Source organism: Thamnophis sirtalis, unplaced genomic scaffold, assembly GCF_051295495.1.
Source record: "Thamnophis sirtalis isolate CommonGarterSnake01/CBP01778 unplaced genomic scaffold, rThaSir2_p1.2 scaffold_2, whole genome shotgun sequence".
NCBI classification, from domain to species: domain Eukaryota; kingdom Metazoa; phylum Chordata; class Lepidosauria; order Squamata; family Natricidae; genus Thamnophis; species Thamnophis sirtalis.
In genome coordinates this window covers 41,192,934-41,204,744 of record NW_028261382.1, presented here as the reverse complement: position 1 = coordinate 41,204,744, position 11,811 = coordinate 41,192,934, and the positions used below count along the sequence as shown (strand labels likewise).

The window sequence follows — 11,811 nt, the reverse complement described above, 5'->3', positions numbered from 1 at the left end:
AAGCAAAAGGAAGGAAGGTGACTCCAGAGGTGGGGGAAGAAGATAGCTCAGCATCTCAGGCAGATCGAGAAGGAAGATAGCAGAGATGTGTGGAGAGAGAAAAAAGACTCCGGAAGAAAATTAGGAGGCCGTCAGCGGAAACACCAGGCCAAGCCAAGGAAACCGAATTTCAAAATATAAAAGATGTTTGCAAGAAGAAGAATTTGACTCTTAAAAAACATAAAGATGTTTGCAAGGAGAATTCGACTCTTAATAAATATAAAGAAGTTTGCAAGACAAATTCCACTCTTAATAAACATAAATATGTTGCAAGGAGAATTTGACTCTTAATAAACATAAAGATGTTTGCAAGGAGAGTTTTGACTCTTAATAAATATAAATATGTTTGCAATAAAAATTCCACTCTTAATAAACATAAATATGTTTGCAAGGAGGGTTTGACGCTTTAAAAATATGAAGATGTTTCAAGGAGAATTTGACTCTTAATAAACATAAATATGTTTGCAAAGAAAAATTCAACTCCTAATAAACATAAATATGTTTGCAAGGAGAATTTGACTCTTAATAAACATAAAGAAGTTGCAGGAAAAATTCCACTCTTAATAAACATAAATATGTTTGCAAGGAGAGTTTGACGCTTTAAAAATATGAAGATGTTTTCAAGGAGAATTGGACTCTTAGCAATACGATGGATTCAGGCACCAGGTACAAACACACAAACAAAATAAAATCAGGCTGGATCAAATATAAACGCCTTTCTGGGGAGTTTTTCTCCAGTTTTCTCTCAATCCCTGTTGTTTTTGCAGGCTTTGAACAGGGCGGCCTGCTGGGAGTTTTGACAGGCGTCTGCCCCAAAATGTGGATTTAGAGAACTGGAGTTACAAGGTTGACTTTACTCAAAGGTTTAAAGGTTTACAATGTAAATAATATCTGTTTTAAGAGGCTGATGAGCAACAGCAACAGGGGGAGGAAATCTAACCAGGTTCAAAAGCACACAATCATGGCTACTAAATGTCTGTATACATCAAGACCAAACCACTTTTTGAAGCAGGCCGGCTGGGGAATCTGGGAGATGAGGCCGATGCCTATGGGCTGGGGCAGGGGATGATGGGAGCTGAGAGGAAGAGGAGGAGGAGGACAGTCGTTTTGTAGAAAAGTAGATGTTTTGTCAGCGGAGGAGCGAGTCGGGTCCCCTCTGGGAGTGGGGGGGGAGGGCACCCCCTGACCTATAATCAATTGCAATCAAGGGGGGCAAGCTTAGCGGGGGGGGCAGCCTCCCCTAACCCATCTCTTCATGGAAGCCCCCAACCCACCTGCCCATCAATCTCCTTAATGAGACTCCCAAAAATTCCCCCATCAGTCCCCCTGTCATTCCCCCAACCCCGATTCCCTCCTCCATCCCCTAATCGATCACCCGTCAGGCTCCTAGCCAGCAAGGCCCTAACCGATCCTTTAAGCGCTCTCCTGCTTAAGCCCCTTCATCGATCTCATCAGACCCTTAGTTGATCTCCTGATCAAATCCATCACCTGATCTCTGAATCAGACCCCTTAGTTGATCTCCTAATCAAACCCCTTGGTTGATCTCCCAATTAAATCCATGAACATCTCCTAATCAAATCCCTCAATCGATCTCCTAATCAAATCCCTTAATTAATCTCCTAATCAAATCCCTTAATTGATCTCCTAATCAAATCCCTCAATCAATCTCCTAATCAAATCTCTTAATCGATCTCCTAATCAAACCCCTTGGTTGACCTCTTAATCAAATCCCTTAGTTGATCTCCCAATCAAATCCATGAACCATCTCCTAATCAAATCCATGAACTGATCTCCTAATCAAATCCCTTAATCGGTCTCCTAATCAAAACCCTTAGTTGATCTCCTCATCAAATCCATGAACTGATCTCCTAATCAAATCCATGAACTGATCTCCTAATCAAATCCCTCAATCGATCTCCTAATCAAATCTCTTAATCGATCTCCTAATCAAACCCCTCAATCGATCTCCTAATCAAACCCCCTTAATCGATCTCCTAATCAAACCCCTTAATCGATCTCCTAATCAAACCCCTTAGTTGATCTCCCAATTAAGTCCATGAACCATCTCCTAATCAAATCCATGAACTGATCTCCTAATCAAATCCCTTAGTTGATCTCCTAATCAAACCCTTAGTTGATCCCCTCATCAAATCCATGAACTGATCTCCTAATCAAAATCCCTTAATCGATCTCCTAATCAAATCCACGAACCGATCTCCTAATCAAACCTCTTAATCGATCTAATGAAACCTCTTAAATCGATCTAATCCAATCCCTTAGTCGATCTCCCAATCACCCCCCCCCAGTGGATCTCCTAAGGGAAGAAGCGAGCCCAGCGCCCAGCGATCCTCCCCCCGGAGCAGCCGATCCCCCGGGGAAGCCCCTTCTCAGCCCTCCCGGCCGGCGCCCGCCTACCTGAGCGAGCGTCGGGGCGCGGGAGGCTCGCTCGCCGCCTTCCTCTCGGCCGCCTCCGCTGGGCTCCATCGCGGGCAGGGCCGGTGGTGGGTGGCGGGCGGCCCCTCCGCCCTGCGCCCCTCGCCCCGGCCAGCCCACAGCCGCCTCCGCCCGCCCGCCCGCCCGCCCGGCGCTCCCCCGATCCCCGCTCGCTCGCTCGGCTGCCTGGCTGGCTGGAGGCGAGCAGGGAGCGGCGGAAGTGATGAAAGGGGCGGCCGGGCGGGGGCCGCGCTTGGCCCGGGAGGCTCCGGGGGGCGGCGGCGGCGGAGGGGCTGCCTTCCTCCTCCCTCCCTCCCTCCCTCCCTCCTTCCCTCCTTCCCCCGCCCCGCGCAGCCCCCCTCCTCCCCCCCGCAATCCGGCCTGGGAGGGGGCCCCCTCCGAGGTCATCCAGTCGGACCCCCCCCGCGCCCGCGGCTTCCCCCCCCCCCACCGTTCCTCATTCTCCGCCCAGCCTCCAGTCCGGTCCTCCTCCCCCTCCACCTCAGCCAATACAGCCCCAGGGGTCCCTCCGAGGTCATCCAGTCGGACCCCCGCGGCTGCCCCATTTCCCACCTCCCAGTCTCCCTCCCCCCAATCCAGCCTTAGAAGGCCCCCTCCGAGATCATCCAGTAGGACCCGGCGGCTGCCCCATTTCCCACCCACCTCCCAGTCTCCCTCCCGCAATCCAGCCTTAGAAGGGCCCCTCCGAGGCCGTCCAGTCGGACCCCCCGCGGCTGCCCTAATCGTCGTCTCCCAGATGCCCCCGTTGCTCCCCCCTCTCGTAATCCAGCCTGGGAGGGGCCCCTCCGAGGTCAACGAGACGGACTGCCCCATTTCCCACCCCCCAGTCTCCCTCCCGCAATCCAGCCTTAGAAAGGGTCCCAACGAGGTCGTCCATTCGGACCCCCCCCCCCGTCTCTCCTTCACCGCCCAGCCTCCAATCCGTTCCATCCTTCCCCCCACCCCCACCCCAGCCAATCCAGCCCAGGAGGGTCCCTCCGAGGTCATCCAGTCGGACCCCAGCTTCCTCGTCTCCACCACGTTTTCCCCCTAACGCCCCCACCCCACGCCCCGCAAAATCCAGCCTCAGATGGGGGCCCCCCTCTGAGATCATCCAGTCGGGCCTCGGCTGCTCCCACCCCCACCCCCCACCTGGACCCACTCCTTTTGGCTTGCCCCATTTTTTCCAGGCTGTTCATCTTCGTTCGTCTCCTATCCGTGATCCTGGGCGGGGTGCCTCGAAACCGACAATTAAGACGACAGAAACCGACAATTAAGACGACAGCTCTACATAAACCGAGAACCGTGGAGAGGAAGATATAATTTAGAATGGACGAATTGTATAGAATGCAGTTTTTCGCTCCACCTCCCTTCCCTGGATCCTCTCCGTCACCCCCCATTCCCCACACCCCAAAAAAAATATTGGTTCTAATGAGGGTCCCCTTGCAAAGGGCCATTTCAAGATAGACTGCTCTTCTCCACGGAGGCTCTGCGGCTTCTAAGCCATATTTTATTGCCAAAGGAGGAAAAAATAAACTCAATTTCTTTCTCTCTTTTTTTTTCCAGCTTCTTTTTTCTCCAACCCCCCACCCAAAAAAAGGAAAAACTTTGGTACATAAACAATGCCCGGATTGTGACCATTTCGCTTGGATTCGCACTTACGACCACGTGACTCGGCTTACGACCACGCGATTCGACTTCGGGCGCAGGTTTTTCGACTTAACCACCGTTATAAAAATGGTTTTAAAATGGGAGTCCAGAGACGGGATGATGTCTCGACGTACGACGGCAGTGACATTCTGCTCTCAAATGTGGTCATAACACGAGGACTTGGTGTTTTTTTTTCCCTCCTGGATTGCATCCAGGAGGGGCCCCTCCAAGGTCATCTAGTCAGACCCCGCGGCTGCCCCATTTCCCACCCACCTCCCAGTCTCCCTTCCGCAATCCAGCCTTAGAAGGGTCCCTCCGAGGTCATCCAGTCGGACCCCCGGCTGCAAAGCTTCAGCTTTTATCTAGATTGAATTCCTTTTTCTCTGCCAATATTATTATTTTTTTCACTCCCCCAAATAATCTGCTTTTATGCCGAGCCTTTTTTCCGGCTCTCGTACAATTAAGGAAACTCACCCGAAACATTCAACTTTGCAAACAGCTCCCTCCCGGCCGGATAAAGGACTAAAACACCCATCATCCCCGGCTAGTCTGGTTTCCACCCCCCCCCCTCCTCTTTTAAAACATCCACGTTTTCCAACTTTCCAAATCGGCGTTTTCTAAGCACTCGGGCATCCTTTTAAAAAGTGAGATGGGTGGTACAGATGTGGTGATGAAGGAGGAATTAAATCAGTCAAATAAATATATTTTAAGCCGCTGCCCTGCCTTTTTTTTTTTTTGCAAACATTCCAGAAAAACCACCTCGAGTTTTAAATAGAGCATTTGAAACGGGCACATCGGAAAGAGAGTGAAACTTTCTCATTTTTAAAACTTTCTTGTTGTCGTTGTTAAAAGAAGAAGAAATCCATTACGCAGGAATGTTTCTTGCTTGCAAAGTGTAAAATAATTCTTTGCCTCTGGTCGAAAATCCCGGGGAGACCTTGGAGTCAAAACTTTTTTCCTTTAAACTGCATTTTTCCCCTCCTGAAAAAAAAAAATGAACCTTGGCCAATCTCTAATTTGTTTTCCCCCCTTCCAAAACTCCTAAGAGATGTTTTCTAAACAGCTACTTAAGATGACCATGGAATCTCACATTTAAGTCGCTAAGTGAGGCATTTGCGAAGAGAGCTTTGGCCCTGTTTTACAACCTTTCTTGCCCAGTTGTTAAGTGAGTAACAAGGGAATCCGGCTTCCCCCTCCACTTGGCTCGCCAGAAGGTTGCAAAAGCGTGACCCCGGGGATGCTGCAACCGTCGTAAATGTGAGTCAGCGTGCCAGCTGCCTGAATGTCATTCACATGCCCACGGGGATGCTGCCACCGTCGTAAGTGTGAAAAAAACCAATCCTCGGTCACTTTTTATCCAGGATGTTGTGACTGCGAAGGGACACGAAATGAAGTAAGGACAAATTGAAATAGATAACATCAAAGTGGGGGAGGATATCTATAAAGAGAAGGAGGGAGGGAGAAAAAGAAAGAAAGAAAGAAAGCAGGCAGGGAAGGAGGGAGGAAAATAGAAGAGAGGGAGACAAGGAGGAAAAAGAAAGAAAGGAAAAGAAGGAAGGAAGAAGGAAAAGCAACGAAGGGAGAGGGAGGGAGGAAGGAAAATAGAGGGGAGGGAAGGAAGAGAAATAGAAAGAAAGAGAAGCAGGCAGGGAAGGAGGGAGGGAGGAAGGAAAATAGAGGAGAGGGAGATGAGGAAAGAAAAGAAAGAAGGAAGGAAAAGCAGCGAAAGAGAGGGAGGGAGAAAGGAAAATAGAGGGGAGGAAGGGAAGAAAGAAAGAAAGAAGGAGGAGGGAGGAAAATAGAGGAGAGGCAGACGAAAGAAAGAAAGAAGGAAGGAAGGAAAGCAGCGAAGGAGAGGGAGGGAGAAAGGAAAAATAGAGGGAGGAGGAAGGAAAGAAAGAAAGAAAGAAAGAAGCAGGGAGGGAGGGAGGAAATAGAGGAGAGGGAGACGAAAGAGAAAGAAGGAAGGAAGGAAAAGCAGCGGAGAGAGAGGGAGAAAGGAAAATAGAGGGGAGGGAGGGAAGGAGAGAAATAGAAAGAGAAGCAGGCAGGGAAGGAGGGAGGAAGGAAAATAGAGGAGAGGGAGACAAGGAGGAAAAGGAAGAAAGGAAGGAAGGAAAAGCAGCAAAGGAGAGAGGGAGGGAGAAAGGAAAATAGAGGGGAGGGAGACAAGGAGGAAAGAAAGAAAGAAAAAGGAAAAGCAGCGAAGGAGAGTGGGAGGAAGGAAGGAAAATAGAGGGGATTGAGGGAAGGAAGAGAATAGAAAGAAAAGCAGGCAGGGAGGAGGGAGAAAGGAAGGAAGGAAAATAGAGGGGAGGGAGGAAAAGAAAAAAGAAAGAAAAAACGGGAGGAGGGAGGGAGGGAGGAAGGAAAAATAGAGCAGAGGGAGAGAAGAAAATAAAAGAAAAAAGAAAGAGAAGCGGGGAGGGAAGAAGGAAGGATAATAGAGGGGAGGGATGGAGGAAAGAAAGGAAAAGGAAAGAAAAAGGAGGGAAATAGAAGTGAGGGAAGGAAGGAAAGAAAGAAAGAGAAGGAAAGAAGAAAGAAAGACTCTAGAGAGGCAAAGGCCTTGTTAGCGTTGAAGGACACCTTTTTGCAATTTTGCTGCTGTTGTGTATGCTGTTGTGGGAAGACACACGACCCCACAAACAAACCGACAAAACAAAACCTGGAAGTTTCGTTTCTCCGCCACGGGAGAGATCTCCTTCACCCCGTTGTTCTGGGCTCCCTTTCCAGGCCAAACAAGACTCGAGATCTGTCGCTAGTCCACATTCCAAGGGCCGGTCTTGTGCTCACAAGCCCACAACACCCCCCCCCCCACACACACACAAACACACAAACACAAACACACACAATTTAGGAGCCTCTAGTGGCAGGAATGAGCACGCCCCATGCCCGCCTTTTTTGGGGGAAGGGGGGGCACGGTGCCACGATGCCTTTTAGGGAACGTGGCAGTGCGTGCCAGCTAGTTTAAAAGGCAAAAAATAAAAATCGCAAGAAAGCCTTTGGAGATTTCCAACACGGAAAGGGGATTGTGGTTGTGCAAAACACACACACACACACAATTCTCCTCCTGGGCATCTTAGCTTCCAAAACTGCCCCCACAATTCTTTAAGATTCGAACTTTAAAATGTGTTTTTTCACACTTAACGACCATAATAACGTCCCCCCCTTTATGCGATCTTAAACATCCAGACTTTCAGAATCCTGCAAATTTATTTCCTCTAGGACAAACCTTCGGACGGGCGAAGCTGGACGATCCGCTGAACGGCCGCATCACCAACGTAGCCAGGGCAGGGATTCGCTTAACGACGGTGGCAGGGACGACGGCAAGCAACACACGCACGGACACACACACAAGGTTGCAAAACTGACTTAAACCAAGGCCTCGGCTCGGCCGCATCAGTCCTGGGTTCTCCGTTGCTGTCGTAAATCGAGGACTTACCGATATGCTTTTTTTTTTAAAAAAAAAAGAGGGGGTCGTTTTTAAGCCAATTCGCCATCCTTGGATCCTCGGGGAGCCAATCAGAAGCATCCCGAAAGCTCAGGAAATAAATAATTTAAAAAAAAAAAGATGGAGGGACTTATGTGATAGACTGCTCCTGGCTTAGGAGGCTCCCCGTAAGATTTCTGGCTCCTGGAAATTGTTTCACCCAACCGGTTCGAGATTTATCTAACCCTGCGTTCGGCTGCCAGCCGCAGCTAACCAGGAAACTGACAATCAGGGTTACCTTACATTTGGCCCACATTTCTCTTCCTCGGATGCGACTTTTGTCCCTCGTGCGTTACACAATTGTTGTGTAGCCGCTGCAGTTAATTTTCAAGCCCTGAAATGGGTTGAATTCGGCCTGGGATTAAACACTGATGCCTCAGTTTCCCCTCTCGGCTTCCCTCCTCCAATAGGGCTGCATCTTAATGGGCTAATACCGAGAGTCCTCGATTTACGACCACAATCTCTGCTGTTCAATGAGACACTTGTTAAGTGAGTCTTACGACCTTCCCTGCCACCGACGTTAAGCGAATCGCCGCCGCTGATATGTCCATAACTCGGGTTGTTTTTTTAAAAAAGTGAATTGGGCTTCCCCGTTGATGCGCCTGGTCGGAAGGTCGCGAAAGGGGAACAGGACACGATCCTGGTTCACTTTTTTCCCCGCGCCATTGTGAACGTTCAGACAGTCGCTAAACGGACCGTTGTAAGTCGAGGGCTACTCACATCCATGCCGAGGTGAAAATAAATAATTTATTTCTGAGACGTGCGCTTTGGAGAACATCCCCCCAAAGATCCTTAGCTCAGATCTCCGGCGTTTCTCTTAACGGGGTGGAAAAAGAAGCGACATCTTAACCATCCCGGCAAACCCGTCCAATCGTGCCCGTCTCGGCGCCGGTTTCCGGGAAGGCACCGCCGACGGGCCTTGTTGGAGACTTGGAATGGCCTTGTGGGGCTCAGATGCCCCCCTTTTCACCCAAAAACGTGACCAGCGAGATAATTCTTGCTGTTTTTACACAGTGAAGGGGCCACTGCGAAAAAGGCCCTGCTTCGGCCAAACTCACACGCAACGGAAGGACGATTTTCATCCATGGGTCCTTTCTCGGATATCCGATGTCCGTTTCAGCCGCCGTCACTCCCCCCCCCCAACCAAATCCCCCTTTTCCAGGTCCCAAATTTAGGAAGATGCCCCCCCCCCCCAATACATCCAACAAAAGAGGAAGGCGTTTCTCTTAGTGTCCTGATCGGAGGTCTCATTTGGGGGGTTCATCCGACTCCGTGCCAGCGCCTGTCCACGATTCGGCGTAGCTGTTAACGACGTAAACCGGTAAATCTATTTCTTTCTCGCCTCCTTGTTTTTCCGCCGTCGAGTTTTCCGGCTCTTTCGAATCTGTCGGGTGGTGAAATTCGACTCCGAATTGATACACCGCCGTCCCAACTGCGGCCCCCAGCATGGGGGCAGCGATAGGAACCCACCACCAACATTGCCCGGCGCTGGAAACAGGAAAAGCAGAGAGGGAACATAAAGTTAACACACATCGAGTGACAAATATGTTGACAAGAGTTGGAAGGGGCCTTGTAGGTCATCTAGTCCAACCCCAGCCCCTTGCCGCCGCGCCTTGTCTTACGACCAGAATGGAGCACGAGATTCCCGCTGCTAAGCGAGACAGCGGTGAAGTGAGCTTCGTCCCGTTTTTTTAAGGACCTTTCTCGCTTAACATCCGTTAAGCGAAGTTTGCTGAGATGTTTTTTTATTTAGTTTAGTTTAGTTTAGTTTTATTTTTAAAATCGGTTTTCTATTAAATAGTGCTTAACGAACATCGTGTTATCTGGGTAAATTATTGCCGGAGTTTATGGATTGACATTCTTAATCTCCACCTCTTGCCATCTTTTTTTCTCTTTAATTTGCAATGCCAATCTGTCCGTTTCTCAGAAATCGAATACCTTCTTCCCTATCTTTCCAAGGCACCTGAGGGCAGGACAAGAAAGCAATGGGTGGAAACTAATCAAGGAGAGAAGCAACTTAGAACGGAGGAGAGATTTCCTGAAAGTTAGAACAATTAATCAGTGGGACAGAAGTTGCCTCCAGAAGTTGTAAAATGCTCCAACGCTGGAAGTCTTTAAGAAGATATTGGATAACAATTTGTCTGAAACGGTATAGGGTTTTCCTGCCTAGGCAGGGGGTTGGACTAGAAGACCTCCAAGGTCCCTTCCAACTCTGCTATTGTATTGTATTATTGTATCTCTTCCTCTCAAAGTGGCGTATCTTCGTTTTTTCCAGTATTGGGTGAAGATAATCCTCACTGCTATTAAACTATGTAACATGAATACATACTTTTCTTATCGATCGATTGGTGATTATCAACTAGAAATGTCAACATTTCTTAGATTGTTTGAGATTTTAAATGGTCATTTTGTTAACACATATTAATAGATTGTTGTTTAGAGATGGTTACAAAGGTTTTTTGCCCCTGTGGAGAGGAGAGGTGAGAAAAATAGTAAATAACCTCTAGCTAACAAGAACAACAACAATAACAACAATAATAATAATAATCGCAAAATACCAGGACTTAAAAATCGAAATTCAACGACTATGGCACAAACCAGCAGTGGTAATTCCAGTGGTAATTGGCACACTGGGTGCTATTCCAAAAGGACTGGAATTACATTTAAAACAGTTAAAAATTGACAAAATCACCATCAGTCAAATGCAAAAAGCCGCACTGCTTGGATCTGCACGCATATTACGAAAACACGTTACGGGCCTCTCCTGTAGGGAGAGGAAATGTTAGCTATCCTATTAATTGACTTTTTTTTAGAATACGTTATAAAGATGTAAAGATATGGCAGATTGATTGAGACTGGGGGGCGGGGGGGGGAATTGCCAGCAGGTGGCTGTGCTCCTTAAAATCTTAATTAAAATGAAAATTGGTGGTATGGTGATAGTAAAAATACATAAATTTTTAAAATGTACAATTCAAAACCGAATGGAATACATTGTGAGTGTGGAAGGAACGCACGAAATGTACTTGTGACCAATGGATACGCTTCCTACAAGATGTAATGAAAGATGATTCTTTTGTGTGTGCTTTTTCTGTAATAAATGAAATAAATGAATATATAAAGGAAATAAATCCTAAATCCTAAAACCAATAAAAAAATTCAAAACAACACAAAAAAGAAATCTCCATTTGTGGTTGTAAATCCAGGACTACCTGCCTAGAATATAGAAGAGGGCAGGGGGGGGGAAACACCCACCCGAGGGTGTATATTTACTGAATTTTGAGCTATTTTGGCAAGAGGGGGTAGATTTCCCGCAGAACTAACATTTATAATCAAGTTGTAATTATTAAGAGTTTCTGCATTTGGAGTTTAGCAATAATAGCAATAGCAGTTAGACTTATATACCGCTTCATAGGGCTTTCAGCCCTCTCTAAGCGGTTTACAGAGTCAGCATATTGCCCCCAACAACAATCCGGGTCCTCATTTTACCCACCTCGGAAGGATGGAAGGCTGAGTCAACCTTGAGCCGGTGAGATTTGAACCGCTGAACTGCAGAACTGCAGTCATCTGAAGTAGCCTGCAGTGCTGCATTTAACCACTGTGCCACCTCGGCTCTTTAACACCCCTCGCTTGGCCTTCTCAGTAGGAATAGGAAGGCGGGGGGTCGACACCACCTGAATACCTGGGGACCCCACCCGGCGACGTAGGTGAACAGGCGTGGCCCCAAATCCCGAGCTGGGTTGATGGCGCAGCTGCAGTTAGCACCCATAGATACGCTGAGTGCGAAGACCAAGAGCCCGACAGCTAACGGATCCAATCCGGGCGGGATGCGTTTATTCCGGGCATCGATAATGGCCAGGATACCCAGCACTAGAACTCCTGTGCCCAGCACCTGGGGAAAGAGGGAGGGAGGAGAAGAGAGCATCAGAAAACCAGGGAGGGAGGAAGGAGGAAGGGAAAAGGAGAGGGAGGGAAGAGGAGATGGAAATGACAGAGGGAGGAATAGAGGGAGGGGAGGAAGAAGGGAAAAGGAGAGGGAGGAAGGAGGAGATGGAAACGACAGAGGGAGGAATAGAGGAGGGGAGGAAAGAAGGGAGGAGAGTAGAAGGAAGAGAGGAAAAAAAGGGGGGAAAGGGAATGGGGAGGGAGGAAGAAAGAAGGGAGAGAAAAGGGAGGGAGGAGAGGAGAGGAGTAAGGAG

The 11,811-nt window shown here is 48.3% G+C and overlaps 1 long non-coding RNA gene across 1 annotated transcript; it reads right to left on the bottom strand.

Moving 5' to 3' along the window:
- Window positions 1-8,855: 8,855 nt before the first annotated feature.
- On the bottom strand, window positions 8,856-11,499 carry LOC148048673 (uncharacterized). Its single transcript, XR_015695501.1, has 3 exons — window positions 11,287-11,499; window positions 10,639-10,703; window positions 8,856-9,103 (listed from the first exon to the last, which is right to left on the bottom strand). It is a non-coding gene; the product is annotated as an uncharacterized LOC148048673 (long non-coding RNA).
- Between the last annotated feature and the right edge of the window lie 312 nt (window positions 11,500-11,811).